Source organism: Castor canadensis, chromosome 4, assembly GCF_047511655.1.
Source record: "Castor canadensis chromosome 4, mCasCan1.hap1v2, whole genome shotgun sequence".
NCBI lineage: Eukaryota > Metazoa > Chordata > Mammalia > Rodentia > Castoridae > Castor > Castor canadensis.
Genome location: NC_133389.1, coordinates 107,424,093 through 107,431,432, shown reverse-complemented (window position 1 = coordinate 107,431,432; position 7,340 = coordinate 107,424,093). Strand labels below are relative to the sequence as shown.

At 37.0% G+C, this 7,340-nt stretch overlaps 1 pseudogene; it reads left to right on the top strand.

Moving 5' to 3' along the window:
* The first annotated feature begins 719 nt into the window (after positions 1–719).
* Positions 720–1,766, top strand: LOC141422699 (metal-response element-binding transcription factor 2 pseudogene; annotated as a pseudogene).
* The last annotated feature ends 5,574 nt before the right edge of the window (positions 1,767–7,340 follow it).

The following is a 7,340-nucleotide window of genomic DNA, read 5'->3' as shown; positions in this document are numbered from 1 at the left end:
TTTTTTAGGTTTTTCATTTATAGCCTTTATTATGTTGATCTGTTTTCCTTTAAGATATTTTCTAATTTTCTTTTGGATTTGTTCTTTGGGCTACTAGTTATTCAAAAGTGTGTTAATTTCTACATGTTTGTTAATTTTCCAGTTTTTCTTTTGTTACTGATTTCAAGTTTCATAACACTGTGATCAAGAAAGATACTTGCTATTTCAGTCTTCTTTATTGTTGAGACTTGTTTTATGACCTGACGTGTGATCTGCCCTGGAGTTTCCAGAGCTCTTGAAAAAAATGTATATTCCGGCCATTTGGCTAGAGTTGCTCCCTGTTCCCAGAATGCGCCACGGGAAACCAAAATGGCGAAGGGCATAGGGAAGTGGTATGTTTGAGGCCTGCATGAGGGATGGTCGCTGTACCCACAACCTCGACCCCAAGGACCTTGGTTGTACGTGCATATGTGTGGGGCTCCGAGAATGCCCCTGGACTCACAGGCAAATCCTCCACGGGGACGTGATTGGTTCTGTTTTCCTGTATGAAGTGGTTCGCACCACCAAAGTGACAGAATCAGAGACTCTACAGGAACAGGAATTCACTGGTCCATAAGTGGTCTCCTTGAAACCAAAGGACCCCAATATCCTTGACCAAGCTATCTTTACAGGATGAACATAAAGCTAAAAAACCAGTGTGTAAATTTGAAAAGGGTCAGGATGTCCTGGCTAGCTGGTCAGATGGCTTATTTTATCTTGGAACTATCAAAAAGATAAATTTATTGAAACAAATCTGCTTCTTCATATTTGAAGACAGTTCTAAATCCTGGGTTCTCTGGAATGACATTCAAACAGGAGCCACTGGAAGTGGGGAGATGGTCTGTACAATATGTCAAGAGGGGTATTCAGAAGGTCCCAATGAAATGGTTATATGTGAGTAGTGTGGCCAAGGGTGTCATCAGTTGTGTCATACACCTCAGATGCATTCAAATGTGATTGATTCAGATGAAAAATGGCTCTGTTGACAATGTGTTTTTGCAACAACAAAGAGGTGTGGTGTGCTTTAAAAAGGACTGAATGCCAAAGCTTTGCCAGTCATGAAGTGGACATTGTCCTACAGTGTGGCCGTCCTTGAGTGGGATGCAGGTCACAAAACGACAGCCAGCAGTGTTACTGCTGTTGTGCAGGCCCTGGAGACTGGTGTTTAAAGATGTTACAGTGCTGCAAATGTAAACAGTGGTTTCACGAGGCTTGTGTGCAATGCCTTCAAAAGCCAATGTTATTTGGAGATAGGTTTTATACATTTATTTGCTCTTTTTGCAGTTCTGGACCAGAATACCTCAAACATCTCCTGTTACAGTGAGTAGATACAGCACACCTATGCCTTTACAATTTAAGTGTTATTCACAAGAAGAAATACTGTGATTCTGACTTTGAGCTTATGACATACATTAATGAAACTGATATAGATTACACCCGGAGAACTGGCAGACACACCAAAATCTGAAAGATATGAACATGTTCTGGAGGCATTAAATGATTACAAGACCATGTTTATGTCTGGGAAGGAAATAAAGAAAAAGAAGCATTTGTCTGGGTTGCAAATTCATGTTCCTCCTGTGCCACCAAATGTGGCTTTCAAAGCAGAAAAAGAACCTGAAGGAACATCCCATGAGTTTAAAGGCAGAAAAGCATTCAAATATGTATCTGATTCAAAGGAAGTAAGCAATGGGATAGAAAAAGAAAGGAAAGAAAAAATCTGTAGGTCATCTTCCTGGCCCATATAAAAGAAAAATGATTCAAAAGACTGCTGAGCCACCTTTGGAGAAAGTCCATTTCGGATTTACCTTGTTCTATAGGGAGAACTGAAGGAACTGGACATTCATCTAATTAATACCTCAGATGTGGATTTCATGGGTGCTTCCAGTGCAAAAGAAACTACCTCATCTATCATTTCCAGGCATTGTGGCTTATGAGACTCCAGAAAAAGAACTTGCACAGAAAGATCTTGGCCTGTTGCAGTACCACATTTGTGGAGAAGAAGTGGTCATCTTCCAAGAAGAGTACTCAAGACTCAGAACTCAGAAATTGTAAAAGATGACAAAGGCAAAGAAGATTATCAATTTGAGGTATTCAACACAGAGATCTTGAATAACTTAGCAGAGCAGGAGTTACAACTCAATCACCTGAAAAACTCCATTACTAGTTATTTTGGTGCTGCAAGTGGAATGACGTGGTGAAAAATATCACATCTTGGCTAGTTGCGTGACCCTTGAAGGAAAGGTGCAGTACCTGGGGGAGTGAGAAGTAGTGACTGCAGCCTGGCTGTAGGACTGCACACCATGTGCACTGCACTCATTTCTGTAGGTTCTGTTCAGAGCCCGAAAGGAGGCTGGCTTACTATCTTAAAAAAAAAAACAAAATTCACAAGAGGAGATGATAACTAGCCTTAACGTATACTTGTCAGTGTTATGGATGTTGCCATAAAAAGATGTCTTTTAAAAATCAGAACAGAGATTTAATTTTTTTAAATCTTAAGATTTGTAGGCTGTTTCTAGGATAGGATATTAAAAATGACTCAAACCCATGCACGGTGTCAGATAATTTTCTAATTACTCCTTCGAGTTAGTTTTTGTGATTAGTGGTTCCCAGAGCAAACAGATCATGTAGATAGCACAAGTATTTGGAGACCATTATCTGTTTCATTACCAAAATGTTGGAAAAATCTATTTCAATACCTTTTAGATTTCATAAAGTGCAGTGTATATAATACCTGCTGTAAAATATTGAAATTCTCTTTCAAGCAAAGTGTAAAAAATATATTCAGCCTGTAAATTGCTCTGTGATTAGACTTCATTGTCATCTTAATATATTCTTTGCATGTGCATGTATATATATGTATACACACACACACTTGTTCATATATATGTTTGTGATTATGTGACCTATGCAATACAGATCATGGAAATGGGCAGCTTTGGAGTATACATCCCGTAATTCTCTTTTCAGGAATAGTTGCAGCATTTCTTCTCAGGCTTTATTGGTGCTGTTGCTTGCTGTATGAAGAGAAATATCAGACAAGTTTAGTGTGCAGAGGAAGGGTATGAACAACAGTGTTCCTGGGATCCTAGAATGCTTTTACTTTCAGTTCTTGTAACTCAGCTGTTCAGGATCTGAAACAAATTCAAACAATATCAACATTATTTCCAACTTAGCGTTTTCAGGTTTTCATGGCACATTATGATTGTAAATGTCTCTTGGTTTTAACAGTAAGTCTGTAGGAGTCCCATGAAGGTTCCTGAAATGACTGTTAGTCATATTTGATTAAGTGTAGCATGAACAAAGTGTTTTACTGCACAGAGTCAATAAACAGCACACTGTGCTGAGGCCACTGCCACTGTGTTAGCACATTACCTCTTGTTTTTATAAAATATACCAAGATTTAAATTGATAGTTTTATTTTACATATGAAAAACAGTTTCTTTTTGAATTAACCTAGAAGGTAACACCCACGCACAGGAAATCAATGTGAGTCAATGCCCTGTATAGCTATCCTTATCTCAACCAGCAAAAACCCTTGTTCCTTCCTATTATTGCTTATACTCTCTCTACAACAAAATTAGAAATAAGGGCAAAATAGTTTCTGCTGGGTATTGAGGGGGGGGAGAGGGAGGGGGCGGAGTGGGTGGTAAGGGGGGGTGGGGGCAGGGGGGAGAAATGAACCAAGCCTTGTATGCACATATGAATAATAAAAGAAAAATGAAAAAAAAAAAAAAAGAAAAACAGTTTCTTTTTATCAAAAAAGAATGTATATTCTGTTGCTGTTAAATAGAATGCTCTAAATAAGTCTGTTGGTTCCCTTTGATCTAGAGTATTGTTCAAATCTGCTGTTTCCTGATTCATCTTCTTTTTGGATGTCTTATCTATCATTAAAAGTGGGATACTGAAGTCTCCTACAATTACTATATTGCTGTTTCTCCCTTCAGTTCTGTCAATGGTTACTTTATATATTTAGGTGCTCTGATTTGGGACACAAATGTACTTATAATTACTCAATTTCTCTGGTGGCTTAAATCTTTTGTCATTATATAACATTCTCATTTGTCCCTTTGATTGCTTTTTGACTTAAAATCTATTTTGTCTGACATAAATATAGCTACCTCTACCCTCTTCTGGTTACCATTTGCATGAAATATATTTTCTCATCCCCTAGCTGTTAGTCTATGTGTGTCTTTAAATCTATAGTGAGGGCTGGGAGTGACTCAAGTGGTAGAATGCCTGCCAAGGAGATGTGCAGCCCTAAGCTCAAACCTTACTAGCACCCCCCCACAAGAAAAAATCTAAGATGAGATTCTTGTAGACAACATAAAGTTGGGCCTTTTTTTTCTTTTAAATTCAAATCCATTAGGCCACTCTATGTCTTTTGATTAGGGAATTTAACCCATTTACATTTAAAGTAATTATTAACAGGGAAGAATTTGCTATTGTCATTTTCTTAGTTGTTTTCTGTTAGTTTTGTAGCTCTTTTGTGCTTTTTCCTCTCTTCCTATCATCCTTCATTTTATTGATTTTTTTGTATCAATATGCTTTGATTCATTTCTTTGTTTCTTTTGTAAATACTTTTTTTGAGACAGGGTCTCAATATGTATCCAGGCTGGTCTTGAACTCATAATTCTTCTCCTTCAGCCTTCTAATGCTGGGTTTATAGGTGTGTCACATGGCCAGCCCTTTTGTATAACTTCTATAGGTGTATTTTATTGGGCCAATGTGGAGCTTACATAAAATATCTGAAAGTGATAATAGTCTGAGTTAGGTTGATAAATAACTTAAGTTTAATTGCATACAAAAGTTTACATTTCTCCATTCCACATTTTATGTTATTGTTGTCTGCAATTCCTTTTGAATTTTAGAATCAACTTGTCAATTTCTACCGAGATTTTGATTTGAATTACATAGAATCTATGGATCAAATTGGGGAAAATTGATATACTTACAAATACTGACTTCTTGATCTATAAGCATGATTGATTTCTCCATTTATTTATGTCATTGGTTTTTCTCACCAAAATTCTGTAACTTGCACATCTTTATCAGATTTGTCCCTATGCATTTCTGTTTTTATGCTACTACAAGTAATAATTTTTGTTCATTTCAATTTCTGACTTTTGATTGCTAATATAAGAAATATAGTTAATTTTTGTATACTGGTCTCACATTCTTTTATCTTTATTGCACATTTTGCATATATGGAGATGATATTTTTCTTTTGTCTGTTATGCCATATGACACTAATAGAATTTTCAGTATTAAACATTAAACATGTCTTATATTCATAATAGATAATCTTTATGATATATGTGTGATAGAAAAGTGTTTATCACATTTTATCAAAAATGCCTAATTTGGTAAATGGTAGGCCAAATAAGTTTCTTCCTGCAAGATTTAACAAGTGCTTTGTTTTATTTATTTATTTTATTGTTCATTTATTCATATGTGCATACATTTTTTTGGGCCTGCAAGATTTAACAAGTGCTTTGTTTTATTTATTTATTTTATTGTTCATTTATTCATATGTGCATACATTTTTTGGGCCACTTCCCCCCACTTCCTCCTTCGCCCCCCACCCCCTTTGCTTCCAAGCAGAACCTGTTCTGCCCTCTTCTCCAATTTTGTTGAAGAGAAGACATAAGCAATAATAAGAAAGACATAGCATTTTTGCTAGTTTGAGATATGGATAGCTACACAGAGAGATTCCTAGCATTGCTTACATGCACATGTGTATCATAACTCGAATTGATTAATCTCTACCAGACCCTTTCACTACTTCCTGGTCACCTTCCCATACTGACCTTTGTTGTTTTAAGGTTGCTGTATTAGCTGCTCTGCAGTGGGGACATCAAACACTTTCAAGTTTTGGGTTTCCTACGTTTCCCTATCCCTCCTGTATCTGTCCTCCCCTTAGTGTGTGACCCAAGTCTAATAATATTACTGTGTGTGTTTTAGATCTAAAGTCCGCATATGAGGGAGAACATACAATTTTTGGTCTTCTGAGCCTGGCTAACCTTGCTCAAGATGATGTTCTCCAGTTTCATCCATTTACTTGCAAATGATAAGATTTCATTCTTCTTCATGGCTGAGTAAAATTCCATTGTGTATAAATACACATTTTCTTAATCCATTTATCAGTGGTGGTGCATCTTGGTTGTTTCCATAACTTGGCTATTGTGAATAGTGCCGCAATAACATGGGTGTGCAGGTGCCTCTGGAGTAACCTGAGTTGCATTCCTTTGGATATATCTCTAGAATTGGGATTGCTGGATCATATGGCAGATCTATGTTTAGTTTTTTAAGAAGCCTCCATATTGTTTTCCACAGTGGTTGCACTAGCTTACATTCCCATCAGCAGTGTATGAGTGTTCCTTTTTCCCTACATCCTTGGAACATTTGTTGTTGGTGGTGTTTTGGATGATGGCTGTTGTAATAGGAGTGAGGTAGAATCTTAGTGTGGTTTTGATTTGCATTTCCTTTATGGCCAGGGATGGTGAGCATTTTTTCATGAGTTTTTTTGGCCATTTGGATTTCTTCCTTTGAAAAAATTCTGTTTAGTTCAGTTGCCCACTTCTTTATTGGTTCATTGATTTTGGGGGAGTTTAGTTTTTTGAGCTCCCTGTACATTCTGGTTATCAGTCCTTTGTCTGATGTATAGCTGGAAAATATTTTCTTCCACTCTGTGAGTGGTCTCTTCAGTCTAGAGACCATTTCTTTTGTTGTGCAGGAACTTTTTAGTTTTATGAAGTCCCATTTGTCCATCCTTTCTCTTAGTTGCTGAGCTGCTGGGGTTCTATTGAGGAAGTCCTTGCCTATACCTATTGCTTCCAAAGTATTCCCTGCTCTTTTCTGTACTAGCTTCAGAGTTTTGGATCCAATATTAAGGTCCTTGATCCATTTTGACTTGATACTAGTACAGGGTGATAAACATGGATCTAGTTTCAGTTTTCTGCAGGCTAATAACCACTTTTCCCAGCAACATTTGTTAAAGAGGCTATCTATTTTCCATCATATATTTTTGGTGCCTTTGTCAAAAATACGGTGGGCATAGCTGTGTGTGATTCATATCCAGGTCCTCTATTCCGTTCCACTGGTCTTCGTATCTATTTTTGTAACAGTACCATGCTGTTTTTATTGCTGTTACTTTGTAGTATAGTTTGAAGTTGGGTATTGTGATACCTCCAGCATTGCTTTTTTTGCTGAGTATTGCCTTAGCTATTCGTGATCTCTTGTGTTTCCAAATGAACTTTAAGGTAGATTTTTCTATCTCTGTGATGAATGTCATTGGGATTTTGATGGGAATTGCACTGAAC